Here is a 24,306-nt window from a genome sequence, read left to right as displayed (position 1 = left end):
CCTAACCCAACCCTAACTCAATCCCGTCCTAACCTCTAACCCAATGCCCCTACCCTATCTGATATCACGCATGTCGCTCGGCAGGGCTATCGCTGGAAAGGCAATCGCTGTGACCCCACAGTCAGCACCTCCCTTAATCTTCAGGGCAGGAGATACATTTTTTTAAATGAAAAGAAAGTTAAAATCACATGATTTTACAAATTACAACAAAAAAAAACCCCCACATAATAGCATTCTGAAATACATAAAAATTCAGCATAATAAGGCATTGTGGAATGAAGGTGGCAGCTGTTCTCGGGAGTGGAGCGTCCGTATTTTCGGGAAGTGGAAGTACTGATGCGGGACAGAAGGCGGAACAGCGCTGGAGACCGGGAACGGGATCCTGGAATTTCCCAAAGGAACTCAGGATGATCTCTCTACATTAATAGAACGTGAAAGTTATTTATTTATTTATTTATTCATAATATCCAAAAGATGAGGAAGGTCCAGACACACACGCACATGCACACACACACACATGCGCATGCGTGTGCACACACACACACACACACACACACACACACACACACATACACACAGAAAAGCACACACAACACACACAACACACACACACACACACGCAGGCACACACACACACATACACACACACAGCAGCACATCCTCCAACTATGACACCACTGATCAGTACCTACAGCACTGCCCCCTCCAAATACAGCACCACTGATCAGTACCTAGCGCAGAGCCCCCTCCAACTACAGCACCACTGAGCAGTACCTAGAGCAGCCCCCCCCCCCCCCCCCCCCCCCCCCCCCCAGAGACAGGGAGCCAACAGCCTCTTAAAGTTTCCTTTCTCTTTTTCTCTCCAGCCATGGCCCATGACACAATCTGGACTGAAGCAACATAGAAAGGACAATATATAACTCATAAAATATATGCCACTACTGAGCATATGCTGTATAACCCATACAATATATGTCAGTACTGAGAATATATAACCCATTTAATATATGCCAATCCTGAGTAAATATAACCCATTAAATATATGTCACTACTGAGAACATATAACCCATGACATGTATGTAGCTACTGGGGACATATAACACATGAAATGTATGTAGCTACTGGGGACATATAACCCATGAAATGTATGTAGCTACTGGGGACATGCATCTACACACGATTTTGACACCCTGGTCCCAGGCCACCTCCAGGACTGTGTGCTCAAGCGTGCGTGTCGGAGGCCAGACAGATTCAGAGCCTTGGAGTGATAGCCCATAATGCACTGCACTTTCTGATTAATAGAGCCATGAGGGCGAAGGAGGGATGGGGGGGGGACAGGGGACGGGGGGCTTCTATTTCTGGCGACCTGCCTGCTCTGAATTCTCCCAGCACCGGAGCTTTCCGGAAAGCTCCCCCCCGTGGCGCTGGGCCAGATAAATCGGTCTGATGTGGGCGCCGGCTCTCACGAGCGAGAGTGCATCAGGCCGAACTTCCTCTCCAGCACCTGAAAATATGCCACTGCATCGGAGCTCACCTGCCTCCCCGTGGATTCGCTCACGCTTGCTGCAGTACCCTCCTTCGGCCACAAGGGACCTTTTTTCTTTCCTCACAAGGGTGTTTGTGAAGACAGAATACTCTCAGGAAACCACTTTTATTTAATGGATGAACAGCACGGTCAGAGCTACGTGTGAACTGGCATGGGTGCATACAGTCAATGAACTAAACCAAGGCAATAGGTGTGAACAAACATCTGCACATATACCAGCCACCCAGGAAGAGAACTGCCCACATGCAATAAATATGAGAGGTAGGGGAATGGTCCCATTCACAACGACCACACAGAGAGAGAGATGGGGGTACAGTCCCATTTACAGATACCTCAGACAGAGAGATAGGGGAACAGTCCCATTCCATTTACAGGGACCACACACACAGAGGTGGGTGCACGATGCACAAAATCGGGAAGTAGACAAACGTGGGAAATGTATGTTTTTCTGCACGTCCCCATGAGCTCAGCGCATTATGAGGAAAAGACAGAAAATTAAACTCATTTTCACCCAGAGAAAAACAACAAATCGGATTTGGTTTGGACACAGCCGATCCATGACGTTAATGTGTAACTAATTAAAAGCTTTTTGCAGTCCTGTCACTTCTCTGCCTCAAGCAGCCAGCCATTATTGAATTGTATGTTGAAATATTAATCTCTCGCATCCAAGGTGCCAAAGAGCAACAGATTTCACGGCAGCGTTGCCAAGACTCTCGCAAGCAGACAGACAGCCAAGCGCCAGATCTAAAAGGAGGCAGCGTCTCCCGCTCGTCCCCAAAAGGAGGCGCCGGGCTGGCGGCCGCCTCCCCGAGACCTCCGAGAACAAAATGACCTCCGCCGACCCCGGCTGTGCTGCTTTCACCCTGCCGCCAGGGAGGAGCCGGCGAGAGAGAGAGCGAGAGAGCAGAGGTGAAACCGCGCGGAAGATCTCCGTTCAAACGGACGGTTCAAACAAACGGTGCTTACCTGAGAGAGGAGAGGAGGCCGGGGACAGGAGGGCCGGGCCGGGGAGCACGCGGGAGGGAGGAGAGAGAGAGAGAGAGAGAGAGAGAGAAGAGGCCGTTAGAGAAACATACACGGTGACACTCTGACACACTACATTCTCTGACGTGCCTGCGCCATCGGAATGGGCGACCGCCAAATTCTGCCGCCGTTCCCATGGAGATGAGGAGCGGGAACGGTGGGCAGGACAGCATAACTGGGATAAAGTGGCACATGACTAGGTTAATTACTCACACGTCGTCAGCTTCTAGATAAGTTACAGTTTGTGAAATTAATTTCCTGCATTCGGATTGGTTCTGTCAAATCATGGCAGCAATACCCTGCATGTCAATGGTTGAACTGGCTTGAATCCCAGCCTTCAACTGGAGCTTGGTGTGCATGCTAAAGTTACTGAACGTTGCACAGAATCAGTTGCTTGCAAAAACAAAATGCAACTTAGGGTCGACTTCAGATTACACCAACCAGCACCACAATTAGCACAAGCCACTTTGTATAATTAGGACTTGTTGATTAACCCTCATTCCCATAATTTGGTTTCATTTCTGTGGAAAACATGCAACAGCATGCAAATCCTTTGGAAAAGTAAATGCACGTGACACAGGAAGTTTGGAAGAGGATAAGCTTATACTACACACATGTCGCTTAATTCAGAGCAATAACTCTCCTTTAAATGGCAACTAGTCAGTACAGTCCAAATGGCAATAACAAGCCAGTGCAGTCCAAATGGCACTAATGAGTCAGTATAGCCCTAACAGCAATCAGTATTAACGAGTCAGTATTAACGAGTCAGTGCAATAGGGTAATGCACACGCTGGCCCTCTATGAACAGGACTATCCCTCCCAGCCAAAAGTTAGCTGAGCGCCCCAGGGACGTGATTATTCTCATATCCAATACCGCTGTCAGCCACACATCTGTACAACCGATATATCAAATCAAAGAAATATCCATCTTAAAGCATTCCATAGCTGTGCAGCACAAATGACAGAAAGGCTTTTCTCTCAGGCCAGGTACTCGACTTTCTTGGGCTCCTCCTCCTCCCATCATCCTCCTGCTTGTCTGAGCCATTTTCCGGCACCTTCCCTGACAGGGCCCTTTGAGCCCCTCTCTCTCCCCACAGCCCGGAGCCTCGCTGCTCACAGCAGGCCCAGAAGAAGCCCTACTGGGAGTTTGTTTATAATCAGGCTTCCTCTGACCTGCGATCACAGCTAATACAGTACAACGTGAAGGCAGCAACCTCTCCACTCCACTCCACCCCCCCCACCCCCCTCCCCCCCACCTGAAATTCCCCGCGGTGCGACGAACAGTGACAGCTTCTGCGGGTGAGGCACATTCACAAAGCTGACTGTGCGAACAGATCATGTATAATGAGCCTTTGTTGATTTTTTTTTCAGGCTGCTATATTCTAGCAGTGTTAGTCTTAGGAAGGCACCGTATTGCACCAGCAGAGTAAGTGTGTGAATGTGAGTGGTTTCTTGGTTCAGGGGCTCTCTAATGTCACCACCGCTCAGCAGGGGTTTTTGCTTTTTTCTGCCATTTGCCACTGAACTCAGTGAGGGATTCGTATGAGCGTGTGAGGGATTTATATGAGCGTGTGAGTGATTCATATGAGCGTGTGAGTGATTCGTATGACCGTGTGAGGGATTCATATGAGCGTGTGAGGGATTCATATGAGCGTGTGAGTGATTCGTATGACCGTGTGAGGGATTTATATGAGCGTGTGAGGGATTCATATGAGCGTGTGAGTGATTCGTATGACCGTGTGAGGGATTCATATGACCGTGTGAGGGATTCATATGAGCGTGTGAGGGATTCGTATGAGCGTGTGAGGGATTCGTATGAGCGTGTGAGGGATTGGTACAAGTGTGTGGGGGATTCGTATGAGCGTGTGAGGGATTCGTATGAGCGTGTGAGGGATTCGTATGACCGTGTGAGGGATTCATATGAGCGTATGAGGGATTCATATGAGCGTGTGAGTGATTCGTATGACCGTGTGAGGGATTTATATGAGCGTGTGAGGGATTCATATGAGTGTGTGAGTGATTCGTATGACCGTGTGAGGGATTCATATGACCGTGTGAGGGATTCATATGAGCGTGTGAGGGATTCGTATGAGCGTGTGAGGGATTGGTACAAGTGTGTGGGGGATTCGTATGAGCGTGTGAGGGATTCGTATGAGCGTGTGAGGGATTCGTATGAGCGTGTGAGGGATTCGTATGAGCGTGTGAGGGATTCGTATGAGCGTGTGAGGGATTGGTACGAGTGTGTGAGGGATTGGTACAAGTGTGTGGGGGAACGCCATGAGCGTGTGGTAGATTGTACAAGTGTGTGTGGGTGAGTATGTTAAGATGTTCCAAGAATACACACTGCAATATGTACACTACACTTAAACATATGGTGAGGGTGAAATGTGTTCACAGGTTAGCAAATTCCTTCTTTACATATTCTTGAAATGATTTCAGATACATTTCAATTACATGTTACATATCATACTTAAAAGTAACGTTATTTTCTGAATTTTGAATGACTGACGTTCCAGTTAGCTAAATCAAGCAGGATATTAACATTTGGTCGATACCGTCTGACGCACTTGGGCGATCACTCACAGGGACAGATTCGCAGGGACCCCAGAGATTCCAGAACGGAAGCCATGAGAAAACTACACAAGGAACTCTGCCGCAATCAATCTCCACAAAGGTCAGACAGATAAAAATGGCTATTTTTTTAACAATTAAGGTGGAGGCGAAAAGAGCAGGGCCTGCGGAGAGGCTGTTTCTCAAACCCTCTTCTGACGCTGCCATTTCCAGTGTATTTCTCCATTCGGTTTATTTTTCAGTTGAGTACTGCAGTGGCTATTTAAATCACTTCAAGATTAGTACTGTATAAAGGGTACATATGAACGAAATGCATTTCATTTGTATGATTAATTTGATTATTATTAGAACATATATTCATTTCACTTTTTATCATTTTGGGCTACTGAGTTGGCGAGTACGCCATGACGTAAATGGCAGTTTACAGGGTTGGTGGGATATACCTATAAATCAGTGATTTCAGTGTACCACTGTATTTGCTTGTAAAACAAGACATTTGCACAATGTAGCCTGTATCTGTGACATCAAATACATTTTTAGCAGAAACATTTCAGCAACACTGAGTGAATGTTGCGTATTGATACCTCAGGAGAAGACAGCAGAAGAATATCTGGCCCCAGATTTAAAACTACCAAAGAGAACCGGCTGATCTGTCAGACTTGAAAAGAGCCACTTTTCTCCGACGTAATAAAAAGACAAAAAAATAAATAAACAAAAAAACGCATCTCTACCCACGCGCTATGAAATATGCAGAAACATTTTTATAAAAACAAACCCATTACGGGGAGCTGATTGCAGGAGGCGAGTCAGTCTTCATCACCTCAGTCATGGCGTGCGCCTGCTGCCACCTCCCTCCCCAAACCCCCCAGCCTTTCGTCCTGTACCCGGCACCACTAGCCCCCCCCCCCCCCCCCCCTTTGCAGAAGCAGATAATGAGCGCACACACAGTAGGACGGCAGACAGCCCTGGCCCACAGAGATGGGCTCTGGCAGAGTAGACGGCAGAGCTGGGGGGTACAGAGGAGAAACAAGGACACCCGTTTGCAGAGGGGTGGGGGGGGGGGGTCAGGCAGGCACAAGCACGGTTGGGGGGTAGCTCTTCTCCTCTTTTTCCGAGATAGAGACCTGATTAATTGCTCGCTATGTTTCTTGGGCTGCCACAAATCTGTCATTATTGATACGGGCAGTAAATTTGGACTGCATCCACACACTGCACTGGACGTGGGCAAATTGCCTAATTTGGGGATCTCCAAACTCCCATCCCCGAGAGACACGCTGTTCCCCGCCACGGAAGCTTAAACCTGCCGGGGTGGAAATGTCAGTGTTAATTGGTTCATTTAAATGTAATCATACACTTTTTCCCCCTCCTGTTGGCAGCACAGCACTACGACGTTACGGCAAGATAATATTGCCAATGTGAATGAGGCACTCAGTTCCTGGAGAAGAACATTTAATTCACATCTGAAATTTTCATTAGCACTGCGGGGGCATCGTACAAAGATGCTACGGAAAAAGAAATGTTAAATGAATTACTACATTTTCATTTACATTATGGCATACACCATGCTTATTCAAACAATAGACTGGTTAATGTCATCTGAAAGATTACATTTAAATTAACCAAATTAACGTTAAAATGAGCATTTTTCCAGGTTTGAGCTTTCTGTGGTTTAGAGCAGTAGTTAAACACAGTTACAGTTAGTGGGAAATTGACTAGTAGTTGGGCACATCTCTACAAATTGATTACTGTAACGTGAGCTTGTTCTCCCACACAACTTTTTGGAGACCATTGGTCGTGGTGCATAAGTGAGGTAGAATAAAAGACAGTAATCCAAACTCCAGTCCTGGAGGGCTGCAGTGTCTGCAAGTTTAACTCCAGTCCTGGAGGGCCACAGTGTCTGCAGGTTTAACTCCAGTCCCGGAGGGCCACAGTGTCTGCAGGTTTAACTCCAGTCTTGGAGGACCGCAGTGTCTGCAGGTTTAACTCCAGTCTTGGAGGAACACAGTGTCTGTAGGTCTGAAAAAGAACACTGGTCTGAAACTGCAGTCCTGTGTTTTAGCATCTATATAAATGCAGTCCATTTGTGGTTTCCATTCAGTCGGCAGCCAGGGTGGGTCTGAGAAAAAGGTGTGTGGACTCCATTGCTAAAACACAGGCCTGCAGTTTCAGACCAGTGTTCTTTTTCACAGGCTCTGAGGAATATGGGACTCATTTGGCCACATAGGTGGAAGGCAGAGGTGGCGGCATGTAGACAAAAATACTTCCTGTCCTCATTTGCAGTCACTGAGGACACAGTAACCCCACAACATTCAATTCCCAGGCAAGGCCAATTCTCATCTCACCGCGGGTTCTTTCTCAAGGTGCATTTTGACTGAAAGACGGTTTTCCATTAAAAAAGCGCAAGATACACAGCAAAAGGCAGTTTTATTCTGCGCAGAATATTCCGGAACGCGCATGATTACGCAGCGCTCACAAGTAAAAGCGGTTTCCTGAGGAATGTGTATTTCCTTTTCTATTGCCCATTTTATTCAGTCACAATTATTGTCATATAAAAGCCTAATATTTAGTCACTTATGTTAATTGTCATATTAAAGACTAATATTCAGTCGCTTGTCATATATTCATAGTCGTAACTGTCATATAAAAACTGACAGGTCCATTTTAACATGCTGCTCGGTACACTGACCAGTTTGGTTACGCTGAGTGCAGGTTCACTGGATTTATCTGTTGTTTTTGAGTAAATTCTCAGGAAAAAGGTCCTTGGTATCAGGGATTGGGGTTGATTCCATATCAATTCTTCTGTGAACTGTGGAACTGAACTGAACTTTAAAATAAAAATTGACCTAATATGTTCTCAGAGTATTTTTTCAGTTTATGAATTAAATTCATCAACTGACTCGGCTGAAATGGAACTGAAGCCAATTATGCCTTCCTGTCCTGTATGCCTAGTTTTTCAAAGGGCAATACGCTGAAGATGCAAGAAGATGGAACCAGTGGCCATTTAGGGCAGCAACCTGGGACCTTATTAAAATTATTTTTTTATTTTTTATTTTTTCGTTTACACAGGGTGAGCAAAATGGGTTTGGGCCGGTTATTTGGGGTGGGGGCTGGTATGCGCACACGTGACAGGAGATGGTGACAGGAAAGCAAACAACGGAATTATGCTTACAAACCAGTCAATACATTTCAACACAGATCATGCAAGTGCAACCTTCCACAGCGAATGCTTTCTGAGACATACCACATGAAATCTATTAAATGTTTTTTTTTTATTATTTACCTGAGGAACAGCTGGATCTTAGATCACAGAACGGGGAAGAAGCAGATGTGAATGGGACTGATGCGCTCACTCCCTGTGTTTTAACAAAGTTTCCGTTTAAATACAAGCCTCTGCATGGCGTATGTGAACTGCTGAGCCGGTCAGACCCTCATCTTTAAAGCTTTTTTGCGAGACATGGTTGGCCTTCATGAACGGCATCATGGGAGAATTATCTCCCTTCAGACCGGCAAGGGAGGGTTTCTTTATTTTGAAATCTGAAAGGAATCATTAAGAAATTATTTACTCAATTCATAGGCTCCAGCACTCCCCGCGACTCTGCCCAGGATAAGGGGGTGTAGATAATGGATGGATGGATGGATGGATGGATGGATAGATGGATGGAATTACCAAACTCCTTTCTCGGGTACAAATGATTCAGCATGAGATTTTCTATGCGGAGTTTTGCAAGCCCAATTACGATATTAGAAAGGGCAATTCGCCTTTCGCAGACTTTCTCTAATACACAAGCAAGTGATTACTACTTACTGTCCTGCCTGTACTGCAAATATTTACAGCTCTCTGATTATAAGACTGTCTACAAAACAAGGACATTCATTATTACTCTTTTCCTATCATGAAACTCCCTGAAACACAAAATTTGTTAGATGAAAAAAAACCCCACTGATTACTTGCCTGAAACACTTAATAATGATCTCAAAATGATCAGAACTGTAGATAAAATAATTTATTGTGATTGAATTTTGAGATTCCTGTGAACATCCTTCAGAGAGGATGATTGTAATCTATACATTTCAGAGTGGACGAAGGTATCCTTATTATTTCCCAGCTTTAAGGGCATTCTATTCACTATGGTAACAGCGGAAATTGCATTTATTACTCCGATAATTTTTGTTATTCCCTTTATGACGTAACAGACAAAAAAAAAACATTTCAATAAGCAATCAGTGATGAAAGATGATGACAGGCCCTTTTATTGAGAAAAGGTTCATGCGCGCACACTGAATTCACGCAGGAAAATTACCTTTTTATTTACCCAATTCATCCTGTTGTGCAAAGCATATGTATGTTTATGTATTTCACATTTGTGATCACTCTTATTTTCAAATCATTTTTGAATGTTTTTGATCCAGAAATCCAAAATTCTATTTTTACATACCGTAAAATACCCCTGCCAATTGTGCACATACTACAAATATATAAGGCTGGAATATATATATATATATATATATATGCAAATGTGGGTGTGCATGTATGTGTGTGTATGATTATGTGTGTGTGTTTGTATTTGTGGGCACAAACATGTATGTGTGTGTGTGTGTGTGTGTACAAATATGTGGGAGCGTATGTGTGTGTGTATGTGTTTGTGTGTACAAACATGTGGGAGTGTGCGCGTGTGTATGTGTTTGTGTTTGTGCGTACAAACATGTGGGAGTGTGTGTGTGCGCGTGTGTATGTGTTTGTGCGTACAAACATGTGGAAGTGTGTGTGTATGTGTGTGTGGGTAAATGTATGCCTGTGTGTGTGTGTGTGCGTGTTAAGGCTGTCAAAAGTGCCATGAAATTGTTCACAGTTCGAATATTAGCTTTTGTAATTAGTTAGAGTTCGAATATATTCGAATATCATTTGCCTATAATTCACAAAAATAACCTGCTTATTGTCGGGCGCAATATGCACGTGACGCTCCCTCTAAACTGGCCTGCGCATTATTTTCCACAAGCAGGCAGTAGAAAAGAGGACATCGGTGAACTTTCATACTAGGTTACTACATCTGGGGCCTCATTTATAAAACGTATTTTAGATCAATTTTGTGGCGCGTACGTAGAAAATCACGCCAAAGTAATGATTTATAAAATTTCAACATGACTCGATTTGACCGTGCAAACGGTTGTGCGCTCTACGTCAGGTCTTCACTTCGCGTATGCACGCAAGTCCATTTTATAAATGAGCCCCCTGCAGTTTCTATAGCTAATGTGCAAATGAATAAAGCACTTTCTCGTGGATGTAATTTGCCACAACTCTGCATTTATTAATCACAATAATAGGGAAATGATTGTTTATAGGAAATCCCTGTTTATTTCTTAAAAACGATTCAAATGGCTAATACCTGTAGCCTAAAACAACATAAATTACTTACTCTGTTTAGTTTATTTATCTTCTTTCATTATCCAATTTTATCAAAATCTTCAGAACAGAAAGGAAACATAGCCTGCCATGGGAACATTATTTAGCCTAAACTGTTAGCTGACCAGATCTGTTGAACGAAGTGAAAAAAGAGACTGGCTCACGAGGCTAGCTGACCAGTAACGTTAGGTGTCCGTGGAGCTGAAAGTATCACGGAGGTTATTGGCAAGGAAAACAAGACAATCCACTTGCTCTGGATCCAGGGCAGAACGTTTTTTGTTGACAGAGAAAGTAACGTTAGCACAGGAAATGAACTTTGCGTGCATGAACATGATTCGCCGCATGAAATTAAGCCTGTATATTCATGTTAATTACAAAACGCGGGATCCAAAACTAATATTTGAATGCTCAAATTTAGGTTCAAACTTTAAAAAAAAAAAGATCTTTGAATATTTTTTGACAGCCCTAGTGCGTGTGTGTGTGCGTGTATGTGCATGTGTTTGTGTATGCGTGTGCGTGTATGTGTTTGTGTGTGTGCATGTGCGTGTTTGTTTTCTCCAGCAGATGTTATAAAACCAGGGACAGCTCACTGTCTGCAGGATTGCATTAAAAGAGGAGACTGTGGGTAATAAGGTGTATGGGACCAATAAATTTAAGGCAAGAGCTGCAATCAGCAGCTGTGAAATAAAAACTGTCTTTGGACGTGTGTTCATGCTCAGCATTGCAACAAGAGAACAAACAGCACAGTCCAACACACAAGCAGTACAGCCCAGCAAATACAAACAGCACAGTCCAGCAAAAACAAACAACACAGTCCAGAAAACAAACAGCACAGTCTAGCAATCAAACAGCACACTCTAGCAAAAAAGCAGCACAGTCTAGCAAACAAACAGCACAGTCCAACACACAAGCAGTACAGTCCAGCAAAAACAAACAGCACAGTCCAGAAAACAAACAGCACAGTCTAGCAAACAAACAGCACATTCCAACACACAAGCAGTACAGTCCAGCAAAAACAAACAGCACAGTCTAGAAAACAAACAGCACAGTCCAACAAACAAACAGCACAGTATAGAAAACAAACAGCACAGTCCAACAGACAAACCTAGCAAATAAGCAGCACAGTCCAGAAAACAAACAGCACAGTCTAACAAACAAACAGCACAGTCCAACAAACAAACAAACAGCACAATCTAGCAAAAAAGCAACACAGTCCAGCAAACAAACAGCATAATCTAGCAAAAAAGCAGCACGGGCTAGCAAACAAACAGCACAGTCTAGCAAACGAACAGCACAGTCCAACACACAAGCAGTACAGTCCAGCAAACAAACAGCACAGTCTAGCAAACGAACAGCACAGTCCAACACACAAGCAGTACAGTCCAGCAAACAAACAGCACAGTCCAGAAAACGAGCGGCACAGTCCAGCAAATCAAAACAGCACAGTCCAGCAAATCAAAACAGCAAGGCCAGCGAACAAACATTCCTCCCAGAGCAGCACATTAGGATTAAAAAGGGACACAAAAATAAAGTTTGCAGATGCAGCCATTTATTATGGATTCCTCCGCTACTTCCTGGATAATTATGCCTAAGAGGCACTGTAGGGGTGGGGTGGGGGTTCGGAGGGGGGGGGGGTTACTTTCCTTCTGCTGCCAGCGTTTTGTGAAATGTGGCTGGCGCAACTTTCTGATGGAACTAGACCTTTGGGAAAAGGGGACCTTCTTGCCAGAAAGAACTGGAGCATCTGCAGCTCTGGGGAAAAAACTGCTTCTGCTCTGACCTCAGCTTCAGAGACAATGTGTGTGACACAGCGCTTCCCAAAATGTCACTGTATAACCAATACACCCCCCCACCAAAAAAAAATGCAAGATTCACCTCTGTGCAGGACACGATGGAGATTCAGAGCAGTGATGGCAGCATAAATCAGACAGAATCCTCTTTCTATAGGCAGAAGATAGAATTTTACAAACACACCAATGTAATAATGATGCACGGTCCAGGTTCTGTTATATGTGTGAGCTGACAAGAGAAATTCATCCAACCGATCAGATATATTGGATCTTTGCATTCACTGTACCTGGCAGAGTAGCTATCCTAACATATGAGGCACAGACATATTGTTTCAAGTGATGCTCATTTGCTGTGACTTGGAGTTTAAGAACAACACTCTAGTGAACATATAAACCCTGGTGGTGCCCCTGTATAAGGGTGAAGGATTCCGGTACTTTCCGTAATGATGTGGGGTATGTTCCGTAATGATGTGCGGTATGTTCCGTAATGATGTGCGGTATGTTCCGTAATGATGTGGGGTATGTTCCGTAATGATGTTGGGTACATTCCGTAATGATGTGGGGTATGTTCCGTAATGATGTGGGGTATGTTCTGTAATGATGTTGGGTACATTCCGTAATGATGTGGGGTATGTTCCGTAATGATGTGGGGTATGTTCCGTAATGATGTGGGGTATGTTCCGTAATGATGTGGGGTATGTTCAGTAATGATGTTGGGTACATTCCGTAATGATGTGGGGTATGTTCCGTAATGATGTGCGGTATGTTCCGTAATGATGTGCGGTATGTTCCGTAATGATGTGGGGTATGTTCCGTAATGATGTGGGGTACGTTCCGTAATGATGTGGGGTATGTTCCGTAATGATGTGCGGTATGTTCCGTAATGATGTGGGGTATGTTCCGTAATGATGTGGGGCTGTTCTGTAATGATGTGGGGTACATTCTGTAATGATGTGGGGTACATTTCGTAATGATGTGGGTTATGTTCTGTAATGATGTGGGGTACGTTCCGTAATGGTGTAGGGTACTTTTCTTTGAGGAGTTTCTTCATGTCACATTCAGGAAAAAGGCAAGAGGCAAGCTATTACTACCCACACACAGCTGGAAAAACAGCCATCTTCAGCTCCAGGTTAGGTACTGTATACTGTACATGTAGTTCACAGACCTGACTGCACTTAATGGTACCTAATGCTCATCTTCACGTTAAAGCACTTCTTCCTGCAGATAGAGTGCCTTCCAAGGTGACAATACCCCGTCATCACGAGAATGACTTTTTCTGCCAAATGGCTTGAGGAACATGTCACTGATCCTGTCGATATTTCATGGCCTTCTCAGTCAGCAGAGACAAAGCACAAAGCATTATGGGATGTTCCAGAAAAAGTGCCCTAGATGGCATTTTCCACTTGACTCGATTGATGCATCAGTCGATTCGCTTTCTTGTGGAAAAGTGGTGTTGTATTTCGCCAGCAGAACTCCAGTCGCTGGCGGGTCACTGTTATGAAAGACAATGTTTTTGACTTTTCCCTGCGTAACCAATCAGAGAAGTCTTCCCTCTAACACAAAGAGCCATTTACTGGGCAGTTCTATAAACGCAGTTTATCGACCAACTGCTATGATGGTAGCATTTACAAAGTTGGTAATGAGGCCTACAAGTTATCCCAGGAGAATTCTCTAAGATCCACGGGCACCACGCAAGCAATTAGAAATGATTCACGGAAATGTACGTCCATAATGCAATAAGTCAGGGAAAGAAAAACAGATTGGCTTACTCACATTAGAGCTATACTTCTCTTTCTCTAGCAGGATTAATATCCTTGAACAGGGAGTGTTCGATATAAAGTTGTACAACATGACGTTCTTCAGTTCACTGATTTTGTGCATTTCTGCAATTTCTGTCCTTTTTTTTCTTACATTTGTCTCAGTGACCATTGCAATGAAATTCTCCATAAATTACATTACATTACATTTATTTGGCAGACGCTTTTATCCAAAGCGACATACAAAAGTGAAAGGTTTAGTTTATAGGCATTTAGCAGATGCTTTTATCCAGAGCGACTTACATTGTATCCAATTATACAGCTGGATATATACTAGAGCAATGCAGGACAAGTACCTTTCTCAAGGGTACGACGACAGTGTACTACCGGGGAATTGAACCTGCAACCTTTAGGTTATAAAACCTACTCCTTAAATATGTAAATATGACAATCCCCTTCCAGTCTATGTTAACGATACTAATAGATAAAAGAAAGGCTTGAACAGTCCTTTATGCGTTCGTAGAAAACACACTTTGAATATGAAACGATGCTTCTGAACACTGAACAGCATTCATATAAATATTCAACACATTACCATTAGTCCAATTATTTCAATATCTTCTTCATTCACTTATTTACTGTCACTCTGGACGGCTTAAAATGTTTTGGCTTGACGTATTTTTCTTGCTGGGGTTTTCTCAGGAGAAACTCTGGTGAAGCACCTCAGCGTGCGTCACCAGCAGTAACAACTGAATGAGAATGCGAACCAGGAGAAAGGTGAAATAAAAGGTTAAATAAACAATTCTTTGTTCTTTCATCGCTCATTTTTTAAATTTGAAAACAAACACCGCAATGGTGAGAATTTACACATTCAATTTTTTTTCTCGACATGAGCCCTTCTTTCCCCAAACCCCTTCTCCAACTTTTGAAATGTAATTTGCTCTTCTCGTCCCCTCCTCTCCACTGTATGCATTTTTATAAAAAATGTATTTGCTCAGACAAAGGAAAACTGTGAGCCAAGCTACACAAAAAATAATGAAAAGCCAGGTTCTGACTTTGTCTCCAGTTTGTGTGAAGCCAGCTCGAAAACACAAAAGCATTTATCTACATCTGGACAGAGAAAACGAAGAGCTGCGCAGGCGGACAGAGCAAACGCAGAGCTGCGCAGGAGGACCTTACAGCTGGACAGAGCAAACGCAGAGCTGCGCAGGAGCACCTTATAGCTGGACAGAGCAAACGCAGAGCTGCGCAGGAGGACCTTACAGCTGGACAGAGCAAACGCAAAGCTGTGCAGGAGCACCTTACAGCTGGACTGAGCAAACGCAGAGCTGCGCAGGAGGACCTTACAGCTGGACAGAGCAAACGCAGAGCTGCACAGGGCTGCAGGAGCTTCGTATTGAATAACCGGCAGTGATGATTACGGAAGCCGATTACGGACCTGTCCTCTCTCTACCCCCCCCCCCCCCCAAGCTCCTGCTCCTGGCCAAGGCTGGGGGGCTGATACCTGAGTAACGGCTGCTATGACTCAACCCTCAACCCTATCAGCACATCCATATTTAACCCACAGGGATGAGTCACTCCCACGCTTCAATTCATCCATTCCCACTTTCCCCATTGGCTGGAACCCTCTTCAGTCACGCTCGCAGGCAGGAAAATAAATAAAAATAATTTTACAAAATAATAATAGCCTATTCCGTGTGGCTCGGCGAAATGTACAATGAATCACTAAAATGCACCACTTCAAAAAGTTAGAAGGTTGTACACCATAAAAAGACCATTCCCCCAGCAAGGCTTTTATTGCGCTTATAACTCTTCTCTTAATAATACAGTCTCCGACACGCTCTCCAGGAAAGAGGTGGACTGAACGGGCAAAATCTGCAGGCAGCGAAGGCGGATCCGCAAATCCGTGGTTTAGTGAGTTTTCCAGGCAAAATCCATCAAGCAGAAGGACAGGTAACCCAAAGGGTGCATCGGAGTACAGAAGATGAACTTAGGCCTGACCGGTACACGGTGGAGAAAGCCGTCGCCTTTCTGTCTTCCCGCCGAAAGTTTGCCGTACGCTCTCCGCCCCGCTGTCTGCAACTCGACACCAGGGGGCGCTCCCGAACATTCTCTCGAGGCCCTCCTGCTGCTCCGTAAAACATATTTATGACTAATTGACTAATTTAATCAACAGCTTCTAATGTGTTGCTATGGCAACGCTCGTCTGGAACGCTGACCTTTCCAGTAATGCACGGTGGAAAATGAGCCCATTTTTCGGAGAAGGAATCCTGTGTTTTTTTAGTTAGATATTTTAATGTTATTAAGAGAGGTACCTGGCAGCCTAGTTGGATACAGGTCTGTGGCTCACCAACCATTTCACCCCAAACAGACCCTGGAGTCAAAGCAGGTTTCCACCCCAAACAGACCCTGGAGTCACAGCACAATTTCACCCCAAACAGACTCTGGAATCACAGCACCGTTTCACCCCAAACAGACCTTGGAATCACAGAACCGTTTCACCCCAAAGAGACCCTGGAGCCACAGAAGGTTCTCAGACCTGTGATGCAGAAACAAGCCACACAGAGGGAAACATTATGCACTTCAGCCTTTCTGCTAGTGACCAAGGGGCTGTGCGTCCATCCTACTGTACACACAGGGAGATACCCAGGGGGAGAGAGAGAACCAGGAAGGAGAGAGAGAGAACCAGAGAGAACAGAGAGAACCAAAGAAGAGAGAGAGAACCAGAGAGAGGAGAGAGAATCATGGAGGAAAGAGAGAATCAGATAGGAGAGAGAATCAGGGAGGAGAGTGAGAACCAGGGAGGAGAGAGAGAACCAGGGAGGAGAGAGAGAACCAGAGAGGAGAAAGAGAACCAGAGAGGAGAGAGAGAACCAGAGAGGAGAGAAAGAACCAGAGAGGGGAGAGCATTAGTGCTTCTCTGGACCCGAGACTCAGAAATGAACCTTTTTTTCTCCCAGGGAAGGGCAAACTCGCCCAGCTGTGTGAAAGATTTGAAGGTTGACTGAATCCAGCCCAAATACAGAAACTTTCTTGCCACAAACAGGTGTGATAAGGGTTTCCTCCAGCATTTCCTCATTAGAGTTGCAGACTAATTTGGAGGTTGAGTTTCCCAACTGTGGGTTACCAGATACCAGACTGTAGGGCCCACCCATGCACTAGAACAGTCTCTTAACAGATAGCAGAATGTGGGGCCTCAACAGGATGAGCCACCCAGCAGCTCTTTAATGGCCAATGCTAACGCAGGACCTGTTAGACTCACATTCTTCATATAACAGTGTCCACCTTAAATCATTACGCTATACTCATTATAGTATCACTTCACAGCATTAGACAAACAGCCTTCATGAAAACCACATTAGAATGGATAAATATGACACCCTGTGCAGGGCATTAGGCTGAGGTAAATCATCCATTCATTTGAGAGCAGGAAGCAATGAGGCCTGGCCTGGCTTTGAATCAGCCAAGTGTAACAGAACCTTAAGTGTCTCTCTAGCTGGTGAAATGGGGATACCCTGATTCCTTGGTGGATGTCATTAACTGGGAGGGGGGTCGGGGGGGGGGGTGTTAACGCAGACCACCCAGGCTCCTCTGTCCCACTCCAGCCAGAGATGATAATGCAGTCTCCTCTGTCATTACGCAGGATGAGGAGGCTAGAGGCCCCAAGCCCAGTGGAAAGAGGCGAGAGGGGCCCCAAGCCCAGTGGAGAGAGGAGAGAGGGGCCCCAAGCCCAGTGGAAAGAGGCGAGAGAGGCCCCAAGCCCAGTGGAGAGAGGAGAGAGGGGCCCCAAGCCCAGTGGCAAGAGGGGAGAGAGGGGCCCCAAGTCCAGTGGAGAGAGGAGAGAGAGGGGCCTCAAGCCCAGTGGAGAGAGGGGCCTCAAGCTCAGTGGAGAAAAGAGAGAGAGGGGCCTCAAGGCCAGTGAAGAGTGGAGCACAGACAGACGGTGAGGAAGGGGAACTGCGCAGTACAATAAGGCATCCAGCTCCACAGCTCTAAACTACGCCCTGGATCCACAAACAGTGCCATTTCTGTTCTGTCTGTCATTTTCAATGGGCTGAATTTCGGGGGGGGGGGGGTGATAGTCTGGGGGTAGATGACACATCATCGGCAGCTGACCGCGGCACAACTGCTCTCCAGTCCTGCCGTTCACCTCATTTTCCCTTCTGCTGTATTCCCAGAGGGGGGCGCTGCGTTACCCAATCAAATAAAAGAGGAGGCACAAGGGCATCCATCACAAGGAGAGAAGGACATTCTCCACTGTTCCTGATAATACACACCAGCACCGGATCACGTGCATGGGGCGAGTACTGCAAATCGCGGTGACGGACACCAGTGCTCCTGATAATACACCAGCACCAGATCACCGGATAATATGCCAGTGGCAGCTTGCCTGTGCGGGGCGAACGCTGACAGGCGCTCACTGCTCCTTCACTCTTTGACAACCTTTATTCGTCTCCGACGCGATGGCGGTTATCCGTTCCCTCAGGGCTCCCAGGAGCGAGCACGCTTTCAGACGGGAGCCCGAAAAGCCGCCAATCACCCCTCGGCTGACCGCCAAATCACCGGCCGCCGCACACAGAGGCGGCAGATTAGCCCCGGGCCGGGAGGTCGATCCCGGAGCGAGCTTCCTGCTCGGGGAGGGACTCGTGTGACTCAGGCCTTCGCCGCTCCCCCATCCACAGCTGGCTTCTAGATCCTTCCGCTGACTCACAGTCCCTTAAAACTCCCGCAGCTGCACGCTCTGGCTTTACCACCAGTCGGGTGCAGGTGGTCTCCCCCCCCCCCCCCCCCCCCCCCCCCCCCCCCCCCCCCCCCACAGTTTGGTGTTTTTAATGTATCCTGCAGCGAGGGACGGTAAGAGCAACCTTCTCCAGCAGAGATTTTGTGATCACCTGTGATTGGTTAATCACAGATAAGACATTTCACACGGCGATAAACAAAGTTAGGGCCGTTACACAAAGGACAACCATTTTACTGCACCCCATTTTTCACCCCACGCCGCGTCGGCCATCTCATTAAACACCTTGGCTTTCCACTGTCATCGGCTATTACGATCAGAAGAACAAGAACCGACATTTTTTAAAAACTCACGCGAAGCTCCGCGGCACGGCAGAGATTAGTGGCAGAGATTAATGGTCTCACATAACGGCTGATTTACATCAGAGAGAGCGGACAGAAGAACAAAGACTTAATCACAGTTCGCAATTAAAACAAGGGCGAAAATAAATGATTTTAGGAAGCCAAGTGCATCTCCGCTGTGATAAGAGGGGTTCTTGTTCTTCTCGTGTTGATTTGTGAAACTGTGTCGAGGAGCAAGTGGGACTGAAGCAGTTCTCTACAGTCGTACTGGCAAATTTAATACACGGCACTATCTTCAGTGGAACTGTTTGTATGAATTTGTATGACCTAACAGGTGCCATAGCTCTCTATACAAAGAGCACTGATGTTAGCTGTTGTGCTGTGTACACAAGCTAACTGACATCTCCTTACATCAGGGGGAAGAACCGGGGTGGCAGTGTAGTATAATGGGTAAGGAGTTGGTCTTGTAACCTAAAGGTCGCAGGTTTGGTTACCAGTAAGGACACTTGGAGCAACTTATACCCTTTAGCAAGGTACTTAACCTGCATTGCTTCAGTATGTATCCAGCTGTATAAATGAGTGCAGTGCAAATGCTATGTGAAAAGTTGTGTAAGTCGCTCTGGATGTGTGTGTCTGCTAAATGCCCGAAATATAAATGTAAAGAACCTCCTTTACAGGATCCAGTACGTACGCAGTTCCTTGTTTCCACCAATTACCCCGGATCAATGAGCTAATTAACTCTGCACACCGACTGCAGTTCACCTGCCACGTCCCAAGCTGGATATAACTGGAGAGGAGAAACCCGCCAGACCACCTGTCTCTAATTCCTTTATCCTCCACCTTCCATTTCCAATAAAACGAACACTGCATCACCCTCCACCCGCTAAGCACTGATAACACAAGCACACGATCGCGAAGGAGACCAGAGGAACCTCTCTACATTCGAGTGTTTTTGGAGCGCGCTCGGCTACGGCTTCATGCAGGGCTGTCACGGTTATGAAATTAAGAGCTGAATAATCCCAAGCCAAATCACAGCAGCGAACGGTATCACCATCTGGGATCCAAAAGCAATTTCTCACTAGTAATACCCTGTGTATTCCTGGAGTCGTTGTTTTGGCTATGCAGCCTACTAAGATGTTTAAAACAAGTCGTTACCACTCTCAATATATTTTTTATTAAATTACTGCTCAGGTTACATCCATTGTTTTTAAAGACCCAGTCTTCTCCTGATTTCAAAAACATTAAAGAGACTATCTGCCCACAAGGTTTCTAAAATTAATGAATTAAGGTAATTAAGGTGAGTATAATGGTTTGGTGCCTGATTATGTCAGTGAAACCTTAACTCCCTTCTGTCCTCAGGGGACTGTCAGGCCTGCCAACCTTGGTCTGGCTGTTCCAGAGTCCAGGCTCAAATCAAGAGGTGATCGAGTTTTGCTGTAATGGCCCTTAGGCTACTCCCATGCAGTGCTACGTCTGCAGATATAGACCTCGCCTAAAACCTTTTTTTTCCCCACGGCGTGCAGGAACTGCCGCCGTGGGCTATGCATGGCAAATTGTGGCCACTCACTCACTCACTCACGGACGACCTTTGAGGGACGTTTTGTGAGACGCATGTGCAGATGGTGCCAGCTAAAATGTGTCTGCGGAACTGAGCTGTGGGTCTGGACGGTTACATGCTTGTTTAAAATAAAATTGCCTCCCTTAATAACTGATAGGATAGCTATCCGCCATCAATCTTTTTTTTTTTTTACTTTTTTTTTTCTTGGTTGTGATGCTACTGTTTAATCATTTCCTTTTGTTGTTTTACTTTGCCTGTGCTTATTTCTTCTTGTTTTATTTTGTTTTGTTTTAACATTGCTGTTTTGTATACTGCTATCTTATTTGCTGCTCTTGTTTCTCTTCTATGCTGCTGTTTTATTGTATGCCTTGCACTGTAATTTGTACCTTATTCTTTTATCTGTTCTGGAAAGCACTTAGTGCTCTATGCTTGAAATGTGGTATATAAATAAAATTGATTTTTCTCCTTCTTCTTCTTATTATTATTATTATTAAAACATAAATCATGAGTATAAATTAGTCCTATAGGCCTCAACATGTGCAAGGAAAAGAATGCTGAACAGGTGTGACTACGTTTCGCCACTATACCGAACAGTGTGCTCCTTGCACAAACGCACACATTTATTCGCTGGCTTTTCCAATAAACGAAAGCAGAATGGTTGTCCTGCCACAGCATGTAAACAAGTCAACTCAATCTGAATGTCCGGATTATTGTAGGGCAAATAAATGATCAGGCCGTTGGCTTAATGTGTGTGGTCTGTCTCCTAAATTAATGAATTGTCTTTTGCCACCATAAAAAGGATTGCTCTCCGTTTCAGAACCTTTCAGAACCGTTCAGTCAGGATTTCCCCTCTCTACTAGCACCGCCCAGTGGTCTAAAGGTCAAAGGGCAGAAGGGGAAGAGAGATGTGCAGAACAGAGAGCGCATTTTAGAAGATGCATAGACAGAATCAGACAGCATTAGAATTCACTGTATAACTGAAAAAAAGTTTAAAATAAAATACTGTTTTGATGGAAATATAACTATGGATTTTCATAAGCATTTAGCTTTGAGAAGAAGTCCTCTGATTATTCACCTGGTTCATTTTTATGATTTATTTTTAAGCTTTAAAAAAAGCATCTACCAATAATTTGTGATAAGCTGCAGTCAGCTATAGGTTTACGTAGAGGTTGGTTCCATTTAAAAAATTTGATATTATTATAATTATTAATTCCCGACCACTTTCTTACTGCCCCTGTCACTCCCCAAAGCTGTTGTCAGCTGTGCTTCTCAGCGTCGACTCCAAACGCACGCAGGTACAGAGAGGATAGCTGTGTCTCACCCAATCAGCAGTGTGAACACTGCATGTTCAGGCATGTTCACACACGTGTGGTTCAACTTGAGCATTCCGGACAGGCAGACCCACAGAGCGGTTTATCAGCTGGTCGCAGCTAAAAAAATAAATAAATAAAGGACTTTAAATCGGCAAAAAAAAAAATACACTGGCAATGAATTCAGCCCATCGCCAATTCCCAATTCATAAGTATTCGCCCCCATTGTGTGACCTAAATTGGGCCAGATATGTTCCATTTTCTTGAGCGAAGCGTTACCGAGGCCCACCTGTGTACGTTAGAATTCACCCGTGTGCAACTTCACAGCTGCAGTATAAATACCGCTAATTCTGTGAGATCTCACCACTGAAACATCCCATTAGTCATGCTCCCCGGAAGACCAAGGAACTGCCCTTGAAGCTCTGAGATGGAAGTTTTTTCAGGGGCAAAGAAGGCAGGAGAAGGTTATGAACATATTGGAAAACCACAGGCAAAGCGTCCTGCAGGCACCATTATGTGCACTGTAACAAAATGGGGGGAAAAAAAATACGGTGCAATTCAGACATTGCCGAGGTCAAGCTGCCCCGCCAAACTGAGTAACCGGGCGAGAAGAGCAGATGGAAGAGAAATGACCAAGAGGGCAAGTGCAGCACTGACAGTGCTCATCAGCTGAAATGGGAGAAAGCACTCAGTAAAAAAAAATCATAATAACCACAAGAGGAACAGCTTAAAAACAAGGAGGCCAGTATTCTGGAATGGCCCAGCTAAAGCCCAGACTTAAATCCCGCTGATAGTACACTCTGTGGTATGACCTGGAAATCACTGTTCTCCCCATGATGCTCTTGACCTTGGCACAGTTGAAGCAGAGTTTGTACAGAGGAATGGGAAACAAGTGTAAATGTGCAAACCTCACATAACATGGCGGAGAAGATTCAGAGCTGAAAGTGTTTCCAAACTGCCTACAAAAGTATTGACTTTGGGTGGTGGGGGGGAGAAAACTTTTGTAAATAAGAAATTGAATAAAATATTGAATTTCAAAAAAAATTCACTTCAAAAATTTGTTGAATTCACTGTGCTGGCGAAGATGGATGGCATAAAAAATTTAAGGTGTAATAGGACAGAAAGTTATTTTTCAAGGGGGTGAATAATTGCCTAAAGCGCTGCATTACAAACTCAAATAACAACTCAGACAGTAACTCTTGTTTCTATAGTTTAAATCAATGTTAATGGCTAGTCAGGGAGCTTTGCTTCATTGAACACAACATTCATTGTTTTGAGAAATCTTACCAGGTAAAGCCTTGTGTCAACACTGCAAGCTAATTTTTCTCAGACCAGGGTTGTTTATTTTTCCCCCTGCATCCACCCGGTCCATTTCCAACAGTTTGCCATCAGATTGCTCTGATCAGGCCCACAAGGAATCCATTACTGCTTCAGAGCTTATTACCGAACTCATCCGATACCCATGTCCCCCCCAGCCCCCACAAAACCTTTTCAGGCACCGGCATCTCATCTCACGTGCTCCCAGCACAATGTAGCCCGCACAGTCCTGGCACAATCGCTCACAATCTCACAACAGTCACTAATAACCAGGAACTAATAACCATCTCAATACCTTCCAGACAAGGCACATTCAAAAACCTACAGAATGCAATCTAAAACCCACAGAAAACAGAGAGAGGCTTCTCTTTCCAGCTGATTAATAAATGACACCAAACTTATGCAATCACGCTGCAAGACGCAAAGTATATGAGGCAAAGTTTGTATAGAGGAATGCTGGTTGTTAACCACAAATATGAAATTTGAAGATATGAAACCTCTCACTCTTTAGCAATAGTTAAAATGTGTTTAATGTGTACAATCAAAGCCTGGCCCTTAATGGCCCGGATGACTTACTTCAAACTGTCTTATTTTAAGCTTCAAGGTCAAAAGCAGGGGTCCCCAATCTTATCCAGAAAGGACCAATGTGGGTGTAGCCTTTTGTTCCAACTAAGCAGTAACACAATGTGATTCTACTAATTGAGGTCAGGCGTATAACAGCTTGGTTGGAACAAAAGCCGGCACCCACAAAACAGGCATTTTCACTCATTTACAGTTTTGACATGTTTCTGCCTCCTACTGGGGGCCTGTGGTATTGCCTGCTGCGGGTGATTTTTTCATTGGCTGTGAGGTTCCCCGCCAGGTGACAGGTCTGTAACAGCATTCCGAACGCTGCAATGAATTTCCTAGCCAATGCGCTAATACCAGTCAGGAGCTGAGCCCCTTTCACACAGT

This window comes from Anguilla anguilla, chromosome 14 (genome assembly GCF_013347855.1).
Source record: "Anguilla anguilla isolate fAngAng1 chromosome 14, fAngAng1.pri, whole genome shotgun sequence".
NCBI classification, from domain to species: Eukaryota; Metazoa; Chordata; class Actinopteri; order Anguilliformes; family Anguillidae; genus Anguilla; species Anguilla anguilla.
This window is presented reverse-complemented; position numbering follows the sequence as displayed.